This window comes from Hemicordylus capensis, chromosome 7 (genome assembly GCF_027244095.1).
Source record: "Hemicordylus capensis ecotype Gifberg chromosome 7, rHemCap1.1.pri, whole genome shotgun sequence".
NCBI lineage: Eukaryota > Metazoa > Chordata > Lepidosauria > Squamata > Cordylidae > Hemicordylus > Hemicordylus capensis.
In genome coordinates this window covers 2424770-2436701 of record NC_069663.1, presented here as the reverse complement: position 1 = coordinate 2436701, position 11932 = coordinate 2424770, and the positions used below count along the sequence as shown (strand labels likewise).

Here is an 11932-nt window from a genome sequence, read left to right as displayed (position 1 = left end):
CTGGAGGAGAGCTGGTCTTGCGGAAGTAATCATGATTTGTCCCCTTTGCTAAGCAGGGTCTGCCCTGGTTTGCATTTGGATGGGAGTCTACATGTGAGCATTGTAGGATTGCATGCTTGCATGCAAAAGGTTCCACGTTCCCTCCCTAGCTTCTCCAAGACAGGACTGAGAGAGACTCCTGCCTGCAACCTTGGAGAAGCCACTGCCAGTCTGGGTAGACAATACTGAGCTAGATGGACCAATGATCTGACTCGGTAGAAAGCAGCTTCCTATGTTCCTATGAAAGCTAAAGTCATGCAATGCTATTACCTATTTTCCTTCTCTAGACCTTGTCCAAAATCTCAATGAGCATTCGCCCCCCTAGATATTCAGTGGGCAAACATGGTCCTCCAGCTGCTATTGGCCTACAACTCCCATCATTCCCAGCCACAATGTATTGTGGCTGGGGGAGCTGGGAGTTGTAGTTCAACAGCTGGAGGACCGAGTCTGCTTAGCCCAATCCCAGACGGTACCAATCACCCCAGCCAGCTCATGTACTAATACAGGAGATTGGTGATCATCAGAATTCTCAATGGTTTATTTTTATTTTTATTTTTAAGCAGCTCTGAGAGCTCCGATTTTGATCAAAGTGGCAGCATTGGGTGTTGTGCATTCTGCTGTCCCGCTATTTTGAACCAGGAGGTGGTGCTCTTAGATCCAGCTTTCTTGTGTAGGGTTAGGCAGTGGCCGTAGCCAGGGTGCTTTCCAGATTAGGCCCTGCAATGGGGTCACATCGTATCGCAGAAGTGTGTTTCCACACTTCCTGTGTTGTGTCACCGCAGTCCCTACGCGGACAGCAGGGTGCCATTCACATTTCCAATGCCTTGTTTCAAATTTAATCACTATGATATAGTGCTATGGAGTTGCATATCCAGTGTTAAAAAGTTGCTGTTTTTTCGGGTTGTTAGTTTCCATGAGACTGCTCCCCCTGCTGTTTACATTTTGAATGCGACTTGCCTGAACGGAGGCATTTTGCTGCTGTTGAGCAGCTAGCCTGGAAAGCGCCCAGGAGTGCCTTTGGGTTGCCAGCTGCAGCCTTTCTTGGAAAAAGAAGATCCAACCACAATTGTTAGATATGATTGAATTGTGTAGTGACTCTGTAGATAGGTTTCACTCTAATGGGGTATGTTGAATCTGCCAAACTGTTGTATCTGCTATCTTTACTTGGTATGTTTGTTGCTCCAGGAAAATGCCTTGTTAAAAGCTCTGTGTCTGCCTGGAGTTGTGAATACTACACAATGAGGTCATTCACACAATCAAAAACTGTTCTACCCAGGATTAGGAGTTGTGTGTGCTCCCAATTTTCGGTTGTGTGGCAGCAAGGGAGGAGGAAAACCAGGTTAGAAGTGGTTGTGTGGAAGCATGGGAGGAGGAAAATCTGGGTAGCTATTCCTCCTACCTTGATTCCAGACAATCACTTCTATCCAGGTTTTCCCTGCTACTTTGCTTCCACACAACCACTTCTTGCCAGGACATGCCAGGACACGCAGAGGCCATTTGAGCATGCACGGTGGCCGTTTTGTTTTCAGCGGCCATTTTTTTAAAAAAATTAAAAATTGGCCACCGCACATGCTCAAATGGTCCCTGTGAGGCCCTAGAGGCCAGCGAGGGGTTGGACCTCTGCAAACACCCCCCCCCCCATGGCCTTTAGGAAGCCCCCTGAAGGGGCTACAGGTTAAAAAATTTTTAATATAATATAAGTCACTGTACACATATTTAGTGTGGCACTATGTACAGAGAATCAGGGCTTGTGAATACTGAGCTGAAACATATGAGCTAGGATTGTATCGAGGACCTAGGATTTGCTCTTACTTTGCTTCTTGTGATACATGAGTTAAATGTGATGTCTTAATAATATGGCTAATAATGGTGAGTTTGTCTTTGAATCAGTGTGAAATCCTTAGTATTAAGGCCCACTGGGAGTTTCTTGCTCTCTTTCTCTCATTTTAACTGTCTTTCTGAAAGACGAGAATATATTCCAAGCAGTGACACAGTTTACTCTGCATATCCTTGAATTATTTTCAGAGTATCTGGGAAAAGTCAAATTCTCCTTTTTTAAAAAATAAACTGATGTAATAGTGATGCTACAATGCATAGTACAGAATTAGACAGGCACTTCTGTTCAGTTTTCCAAGTACACCTCCACATAGTATTTGAGTATTTCATGAGCCCCAGCATACTGAAATTTGTAGTTTTCCAGCACTTTTTGGTCTGGCTATGTCCTCTGCTAAACAGTTTTTGAAAGATTAAAAGATTAACGAACTTGACTTGTATTTTTCAGCTGTTATTAAGGTAAAGTTACCTGAAAGATGGGTGTCAGATGTTTGGCCAGGGGGTGCAATTTCAGTGCTTGCCCTAGGCGCTATTTTCCCTAGATACGCCTCTGGTGAGACCCACTTTGTCCAGTTTAGCAGGGAGAGCAGGCTAAGCCCGCTCTCCCCACAGATAAGCAGGGCGGCAGACCTGGGCGACTGGATTGGCCACCCACATGACTGCCAGCTCTGTGACAGAGCCGGGGGGGGGGACTTGGATGACTGGGGACCATGCGGCTGCTGGAAGCTCCAGTATGCCCTGTGTGGGCATGCTGGGCATACTGGAGAGACGCCCGAGCCGGGAGGCTGCTTTTGAGCCTCCCGGTTGGGGGTCTCCTCGTGAGTAGCCATGGTGCGGAGCTGCACCCCGGCTACTCACGATTTTTAAAACCGGGTTTGCGGAGCGCTGGCTACTTAAGCCGGCTAACCGGCTAACCGCTTGTAAGCCACCAGGCTCGCCTGCGAACTCGGTGGTTTACACGAGCAGCAAAAATTGGGCTAGGCTCTCCTAGCCCGATTTTTACTGCTCGTGGAAATAGCCCCCATCTTGTTTTATAGCTGCTCCCCTCATAAATACAAAGTCACCGTATGTTTGTTTAACTAAGCCTTTATTCCAGAAACAACTCCATTTTCGCTTCTCCTTCCTTCCCCTTTTCTTTCTCACCTCTTTTCTTTTTCACTCTCTACAGGATCTCCACTGGGACAAACGTCTGATCAACAAAAACACAATGGACTGCTAGATAGAATGTAACAAGCTTCTTCTGCCCTGGTCACAATCCTGCTAGACAACTGCAATGTATTCTACATGAGGTTACCTGCAACGGCTGCAATCAGATTGGTGTCCTGCATTTTTCAATTAATATGCCAAAATATCCATGGCTGTATTAGCACACAATGAAATGCGCTCATTACAGTTGATATGAGTTCTGATATAAAAGCACTGCATTTTTCAATTAAGATGCCAAAATATCCATGGCTGTATTAGCACACAATGAAATGCGCTCAGTACAGTTGATATGAGTTCTGATATAAAAGCACTGCATTTTTCAATTAAGATGCAAAAATATCCATGGCTGTATTAGCACAAAATGAAATGTGCTCAGTACAGTTGATATTAGTCCTGATATAAAAGCACTGCATTTTTCAATTAAGATGCAAAAATATCCATGGCTGTATTAGCACAAAATGAAATGTGCTCAGTACAGTTGATATTAGTCCTGATATAAAAGCACTGCATTTTTCAATTAAGATGCCAAAATATCCATGGCTGTATTAGCACAAAATGAAATGTGCTCAGTACAGTTGATATTAGTCCTGATATAAAAGCACTGCATTTTTCAATTAAGATGCAAAAATATCCATGGCTGTATTAGCACACAATGAAATGCGCTCATTACAGTTGATATGAGTTCTGATCAAACTGGTTTTATGCCACATAGGCACGTGAGGGAGTCGGTCAGAAGAGTACTTAAGGAAGTATGCCATTGTAATTCCTTTAGCCGTATTCACTGGATGTAAGCAAACCTCTTCATACATTAGAATAAATTACTCAAATAAACAGTCTCATTGCAATTGATGGGACAGGTTTACTTGTGGGGCAGGTTTAGAGAGAAAGTCTCCTTCCTGCAACCTTGGAGAAGCCACTGCCAGTCTGTGTGGACAGTACTGAGCTAGATGGACCAATGTTCTGATAGGCAGCTTCCTACCTTCCTAATTTCAATGGGAGTATCCAGTGCTAATTTTCTGGAGCCTGTCAGTCAAGCTGGAGGGAGAGATTTTCATTCATTCATTCATTCATTCATTCATTCATCTATCTCTATGTAAACCGCTTTGGAAACTTCAGTTGCAAAACAGTATATAAATATCCGTTGTATTGTATTGTATTGAATAAGCTGAGCTCCAGCTCATAGCCAGCCAGTCAGGAGCAGAGGAGAAGGGTCTTCACCCTCCTCCTTCCCCTTCTGCAGCAGACACATCGCTGAGGATGTGTTGGGTTCAAGCCGACGATCCTCAGATAGGGATCAATAGTGCAGTTGCACCATAGGGGGGCAGGAGGGCTGTGAGTACCCCACCTTCAAGTGCCGCTGGGATTTTAGTACCCTCGTTGGGAAGGAACCCCTGCTAGGGATGTGCACGGAACCGGGCAGGGGTGGTTCGAAGGCAGGGGGTGCACCTTTAAGGGTGGAGGAGGGTGCACTTACCCCTCCTTCCGCTTTCCCCCCACCAGCGGTCCATTTTTTAAAAAGTGCATCGGGGTGGCAGCATACCTCTCCACCGCCCCATTGCCCCCTTTGCCGGAAGTAACCAGAATTATCCAACATGCCTGTGCATGCCAGGCATGAGCACATGCACATTGCATGCACATGCATGCCCGATGCACGCCCGTGCCCGACGCATGCAGGTGCATCGGATACTTCCGGTTACTTCTGGTAAAGGGGGCAACGGGGTAGCAGGAAGGTACGCTGCCAGCCCGATGGACTTTTTAAAAATGGAATGCCAGCGGGGGGAAAGCGGAGGGAGGGGTAAGTGCACCCTCCCCTGCCCTTGAAGATGCACCCCCCCGCCAGCGAACCGGCGAACCACTCGCAGTTCGAACTGGTTCGGAGGCTCGTAAAGGGCCTCCGAACCAGTTCCGTGCACATCCCTAACCCTTGCTCTGTTCTGACCTTCAGATGAGTGAAGGTGAGACTGAAGGCAAAATCAGACCACCGTGATCCCGCTCCTTTCCTGCTCATGGAAACAATGTGTGGACGGGATTAATCAGTTCAGTTCAGTTTCATTTATTATGATCATTGATCAGATCTACACATTTCACTCCAAACCCAAATAAAAAGGAGTAAATATTGGTACATAGACTGTGTAAACACTATTACATAAAAATAAAACAAAACAGAATGAAATGAAACAAACTAAAAAACCTAAATTAACCATTTCTAGCACACCATGTGCGGAACTTAATCGCGGCCATACACAAAATGGACACCTGATACGAGACATCATCGGTGTGTTTATCAGAGAGAAGTATATATAACTCAACAGAATTGTTTGGGTATCTAGAAACAAGAGGAGTAAAATATCTAAAATGTAAATTGCAGTAAAAAGAACAACAGGGGGGGAGAAATGCTACACGTTTACAATGCTGCCTTGAGGTACGTTTCAGGGGCAGTTTCTCAGAAAGCACAGTTTTACTGCCAGCGCATAACACAAGTCAGAACTTGCCTGGGAGACTTCAGAGAGGAGCATTGACCAATCAGCAATGCAGGAAATGTAGTTGATGTTTAATCCAACCTGGGACTTTTACACACAGCAGGCTTTACCACGGGTTTACGGGGAGACTTTACTGCGAACTCGAAGTTTTCCAAAAAACCTGCCGCAAATAGTGGGGTTTATAAAACCCTGGATATAAATTGGGCTACACTCTAATGTGCAGTGAAAAACCTGAATTGTGTGTGAACTGCTCCCTGATAACCTGCAGGGACTTTGGGGTAAATCTGGCTGGTATGTGAACGCACCCCTTCCATTCCAGAGGAGATGCAAGTTAGAGGGCTTCAAAAGCCCCGTGTGAAAAGCTTCCTGGTGACTCAAAGCCCAGTCATGGCCCCGTCTAGTTTCAGGGGAGGAACATGAAGAGAGGCCTTGGATGATTCATAAAAAGGTCATAAAATGAAAATGCTAGAAAGGATCCAGTGAGAATCAGCCAGGGCTGGCTCTATCATGAGACAGAGTAAGTCCATTTGGGGCAGCAGCATTAGTGGCCTTTCCTAACAAGCCAGGGGGCACCAAAGGAGACAGCTCGGGTCGCTCTTCTCTCTCTCTCTTGCCCCACCCAGGTTCTGTGCTGCTGCAGGCTGGTCAACCACGCATCTCTACCTGATGAATGGCCAGCCTGCAGGCAGCTGCCTCCTTTGGTGCCCCCTCTGGGCGCTTTCCAGATTAGCCCCTGCAACAGGGTAACAACGTACCTGCGAAGTGTGCTTCCACACTTCCTGTGTTGCGACTCCGCAGTCCCTACGCTGTCAGTAGGGTGCCACTCACATTTCTGATGCCTTATTCTGGATTTTATCGCTGCAATTTAATGCAATAACATTGTATGTCCTTTGCAAAAAAAGTAGCTGTAATTTTTCCATTTTAAGAGGTCACAATTCTGTTTCGGCATTGTAAGTGGTGTGGTGAGGATGGTTACATCTGCGTGGATGGTGATTTATCAATATAAATCTCCTTTCCGTTTTAGAAATTTATTTCTTTTCTTTTTTTCGATGGGGTTGTGAAGAACTTTACACCTTGATTTTTTTCTTCAAGCGGTCTGCAAAAGAAAGCCAACGTTCTGGCAAGGCTGGAAATGTGCTCCCTCAGCAGCAGAAACGTGGAGACCGCTGGGGGCTGCCCTCCTCCTGCTTGGCCGTCCCATTGTTCCTGAAGGCAGCAGCCACAATAAGAAGGTTTGTGCACAGAAGTCCCCCCCCACACTGTGAGCTTGCAAGCAAGTTCTGTGGCACAGCCTTCCCCGCCCCCCACCCCGAGTGCATTTGCATCCCTTTTTCTCGCCCGTTTTTGCGCACAGTTCTAATAAAGCTAATAACAATAATAATGCTAAGGGGGGGGGGGCCATCTTGCTTTACATGTGCCACAGCCAGAGAGAGAGAGAGAGAGAGGAAACGACGCATCCTTGGGGGCGAAGTTGAACCATGTGTGTGCTTGAACGTGTGAGTGTGTGCACGTGCGTCTCTCTTTCAGAAAGCAAAAAGGAGATGCAAACTCCTCAACAGCGGATTGCAACTCTGCAGCTGCCAGTGCAGTTTCTTTTGGGGTGGGTGGGTTGCAGCACACAGTATGAACGGTTCCACCGGGGGGGGGCATTGTTCCATGGACTATGCAACAAACGGCTTACACCCTTTCTTTATGTTTCTAATGCGATCGTGCCAAGCCGAAGCATTTCACACCACCCCAACCACTGTAGAGCGTGTAATCTGGAAAGCACCCTGGTTCATTCGGACAAGCCACTACTGGACAGCAGAGAGTGACTGGCCCAAACTCACCCTGTGCCATGGACCAGGACCTATTGCCACACCAGGTTGGGCCAGGGAGGGAGAGCTCTGAGGACAAGGTTCCTGGTTTCCAGGAGATACCTGCACAACCTGGGCGCTTTCCAGGTTCGCCGCTCAACAGTGGCACAATGCTTCCCTTCAGGCAAATCCCATTCAAAAGGTAAATAGCAAAGCACCCAGCAGGGGGAGCAGTGTCATGCAAACGAACAACCCAAAAAACCAGCAACTTTTTTACGCTGGATATATAACATCACAGCACTAAATCGCATCGATTCAATTCTAAACAAGGCATTGGAAATGTGAACGGCACCCTGCTGTCAGCGTAGGGACTGCGGTGTCGCAACACAGGAAGTGTGGAAGCACACTTCATAGATACGCCGTGTCCCCATTGCAGGGTATAATCTGGAAAGCGCCCTGGCCCCAAAGCTACCCTCGGGGAACCTTCTGTATCCCCAGCCATATCTGGACCTATTGCTGAGAGTTCTGAGGATGAGGAAACTGAAGCGTCACCTTGCTCTGAGGACACCTCATTGCCCCTTTACTACAGTTCGGAGGAGGACGTTGACCCTCCTCCAGAGACTGATCCGTAGGAGTCTGCGATTAAGAAATAGGGCTCGGCCCTTTAACTAGCCATTGGGGCTATTCTCACAATCGGCAAGAATCAGGCTAGGAAAGCCTAGCCCAATTTTTCCCGATCGTAAGAACCACCGGCCTCGGCTGCGAACCTGGTGGTTCTCCAGCGGGTAACCCGCTTTGGTGGCCCTCCTCTTAGCCCGGGTTTGCGGAGTGAGTGCTCTGCAAACCTGGGCTATCTGGCCGTGAGTAGCCGCAGCGCTGCTCCACGCTGTGGCTACTCACGAGGAGACCCCCAGAGGGGAGGCGAAAAGCCTCCTCCCGGCTCCGGGGTTCTCACCAGCATGCCCTGTGCGCTCACGCAGGGCATGCTGGAACTTGCAGGGAGCGATCAGTCCCTGCTCCCCCCAGCCCCCACCAGCTCCATCACGGAGCCGGCAATTGTGTGGGTGGCCGATCCAGCCGCCCAGGGCTGCTGCCCCGATCGTCTGTGGGGAGAGTGGGCTTAGCCTGCTCTCCCCGCAGTATAATCTAAAACGGGTCTCACTGATCATGAGACCCGCCTCATTGTCTCCGGGATTGTGGGTGGAGTCTAGGCTTATACCCAGCAGCAGGGCTATATAAGAGCTCAGTTTGCAGTATGAGTTGCTGAAGCAACCTGGTTGTACTTTGCTTGTCCAGGAGATTTATCAGACTTTACCGTGACTTAACTTTGGGAGGGTGTGGGTGTGCATTCACATGTTGGCCAGATTTGCCCCTAAGTCCATGAAATGTTTCAGAGAACACTTCACACATGATTCGGGTTTTCCCCTCAATATTGGAACCTAGCCTGATTTATGTCTGGGGTTAAAAAAATCTTTTCTTTTTGCGTTGGAGTATCGGTTATGCCCTGAACTCACAGTAAAGCCTCGTGGTAAAGCCACGGAAAAGCCTGCTGTCTGAAAAGCCTCCTGGTTCCTGATCCTCAGCTCCCCTGACTATGCCCTCTGCTTGCTCCTGAGAAGTGCTGTGTATTGACGACAGGCCTTTGACCTCCTGCTCTGTTGACTGTGCTATACGTCTCCTCCTGAACTACAGGACCTGTGGTTCTTCTGAACTACAGAACCTCGCCCTGTGCAGAACACGATCCATGTCTGAAGATCAACCTAGACAAGATGATGTACATTTTCCACAACAGAGCAAGTAGCAGCCGTTTCCATTGGGAAGATGGCATGGAGGGGTCAGTCAAGCTTCTTTTCCAGTGTTGGTGATCAGAATTCCTCTACAGCTGATTTCTTTAAATATGTAGAGACACCAGCCCTATACAGTCATTATAAAAATGGTTAGAGATTGTAACTGGGGGCCGGGGGCAGAAGTGGGGTGTTCTGGATCAATCTGAGTGAGTAGCTTTATTACGATCATAGATCAGACATAAACACAACAAATTATACGGCACTCAGATAAGAAATCTGCCATACAATACACCAACAAAGTAAACGTTTTATGGTAAGCTCTAAAGGGTAGAAATTAAATGTTGGCAGATCGTAACAGCGTCTGCACAGAATTTAGCAACCTTTTGTGTGATAGAAGATTTCTTGTCTGGAAGGAGAAGTGTGACGTAAAATTCATCCGTTCGGTGACTAATAAAAAGGCAGTAATAAGACTACGTCGACTGACATTATAAAAGGAACAATATAGCAGCACGTGGTGGACAGATTTAATTTCACCCGAACCACAAGGACAGATCTGACTGGCCTGGGGAGTTTTCAGAAATTTCCCATTTAAAACTGCCAATGGTAAGGCATCATCTCTTGCTCTGAAGAACTCTCTCTGGTGGCTGGGTAGAGAGAGTAACAACAAATCACTGGCTGGTTCCTGGCTGTGATTGCCAAGACGCCCTCTTGTGGTCTGCAGGATGATACCCAGGTCATTTTGATGCTCAGTGTCCAAGATCCTCTGTTTGAGAATCTTCTTGGCCTGATTCTATCCTAATAGTGACAGATATTTCTTTAGAATTCTTTAGAATTTAGATGCCAAGTGATGAGAGTTTTGCTAGCAGTGCTTGTATCCAGGAAGACTGAAACCTGTCGGCCAGTACAAGGGGAATCAGCCCCCAAGGGGAAAGTTGATCTTGAGACAGTAGTTGAAAATTGAAACTCATGCTTGGGATTCCACCCTTTGAAAACCCATTTCTACCTTACTGCAGCATTAGAAATACATCTGAGAGCCCAGAATACAGCTCTTATAAACTTAGATTGGACAATCTGCAGTGTTCTGTAGTTGGAATAGTGGCCCAGTTGTTCACCCTACTGACATTGAGCCAGTGGTTTGGCAATGAACAGCTTTAGTGCGGCAGAAATAACTTCTCCTTTGGAGCAGAAAAATATCAGAATGGCTGATGTACCTGTTGGGCAGTGTAATCCACATGGGCCTTCCATGACCCTGTGGCATGAAAAACCACACCCAAATATTTAAAACTGTTAACCTGTTCAATCCGATGGCCCTTGATTGACCAATTAAAATTCTTAGGCTTCTTGGCAAGGACCATCACCTTAGATTTCTGAAAATTAATAACCAGGTGGTTATCCTTACAGTAATTGGCCAGGAGCTTAAGAGCCCTCCTAAGATCTACTGGGGTTTGAGAGATAATAGCATCAGCATCCGCTTACAGCAAAATAGGGATTTTTACCCCCGCGATGTCTGGCAGATGTAACCCTGGATCTGAGAGATTTTTGGCTAAGGTGTTTATATGCAGGTTAAACAGAGAGGGTGCCAACCTGCACCCTTGTTTGACTCCTTTGCTGGAAGTTATTGGGTGTGAAAGTGAGCCTCGGGGTTACCTCTCACCCTGACGTTGGTGTTCTCATAAAGCTTTTGAATGAGAAGAAGTAATTGCCTGTCAATGTTGATATCCCTGAGTTTTCGCCACAACCTTGGCCTCGAAATTGTATCTAGCGCTGATTTGAAATCTACAAAGGCTACATACAAAGAGCACTTGGGCTTACTGCTATACTGGATGGCTTTAAGAGGGGTTTGGATAACTTCATGGAGGAGAGGTCTATCAACGGCTACTAGCTGGAGGGCTATACTATAGGCCACCTCCAGCCTCAGAGGCAGGATGCCTCTGAATACCAGTTGCAGGGGAGTAACAGCAGGAGGGAGGGCATGTCCTCAACTCCTGCCTGTAGGCTTCCAGCGGCATCTGATGGGCCACTGTGTGAATCAGGATGCTGGACTAGATGGGCCTTGGTCCTGATCCTGCAGGGCTGTTCTTATGTTCTCAATAAGATGGCGTAGCACTAAGGAATGATCCATAGTTGAGCGCCCCATTCTAAAACCAGCCTCTTCATCCCCCAAGATGTCTTCTTGGTGGCACCACTGTGGCAAACCCGCCTAAGTAGCCACCCTTTAAAACAAGGTTAAGGGAGCAAGTGTTCCCTTAACCCTGTTTTTTAAATCGTCTGGCAGCTGCTGATGCTTCCAGCTGCAGATGCCAGACTGTGGGGAGCCCAGAGAGGCCTCATCCCCTCGGAAGCTGCTGTCTACTGAGTCAGACTATTGCCCCCCCCCAGCTCAATATTGTCTACACTGCTTGGCAGCATCTCTCCAGGGTTTAATGTTGGGGTCTTTCCCAACCCTGCCTGGAGATGCTGCCAGGGATTGAACCAGGACCTCCCGCATGCTAAGCAGATGCTCTACCACTAAGCTACAGCAGCACCATTTCCAAGGAAGTTGCCTTCTACCAAATCAGGCCATTGGCCCATCTAGCTCAACACTGGCTGGCAGCAGTTCTCCAGGGTTTCAGGCAGAAGTCTTTCCCAGCGTTACCTGAAGATGCCGTGGGTTGAACCTGGGACCTTCTGCATGTAAATCCAATGCTCTACCGCTGAGCTACAGCAATTGCCCCAACAATCTGCTCCCTGAGATGACTACGTCACCTTGCTTCATGGTAGGACCGCCCCGTCCAAGCCACTAAGCCACACA

The 11932-nt window shown here is 47.5% G+C and overlaps 1 non-coding gene across 1 annotated transcript; it reads right to left on the bottom strand.

Moving 5' to 3' along the window:
* Nucleotides 1-11593: 11593 nt before the first annotated feature.
* TRNAA-AGC (transfer RNA alanine (anticodon AGC)) lies at nt 11594-11664 on the bottom strand. Its single transcript has one exon. It is a non-coding gene; the product is annotated as a tRNA-Ala (tRNA).
* Nucleotides 11665-11932: the final 268 nt, after the last annotated feature.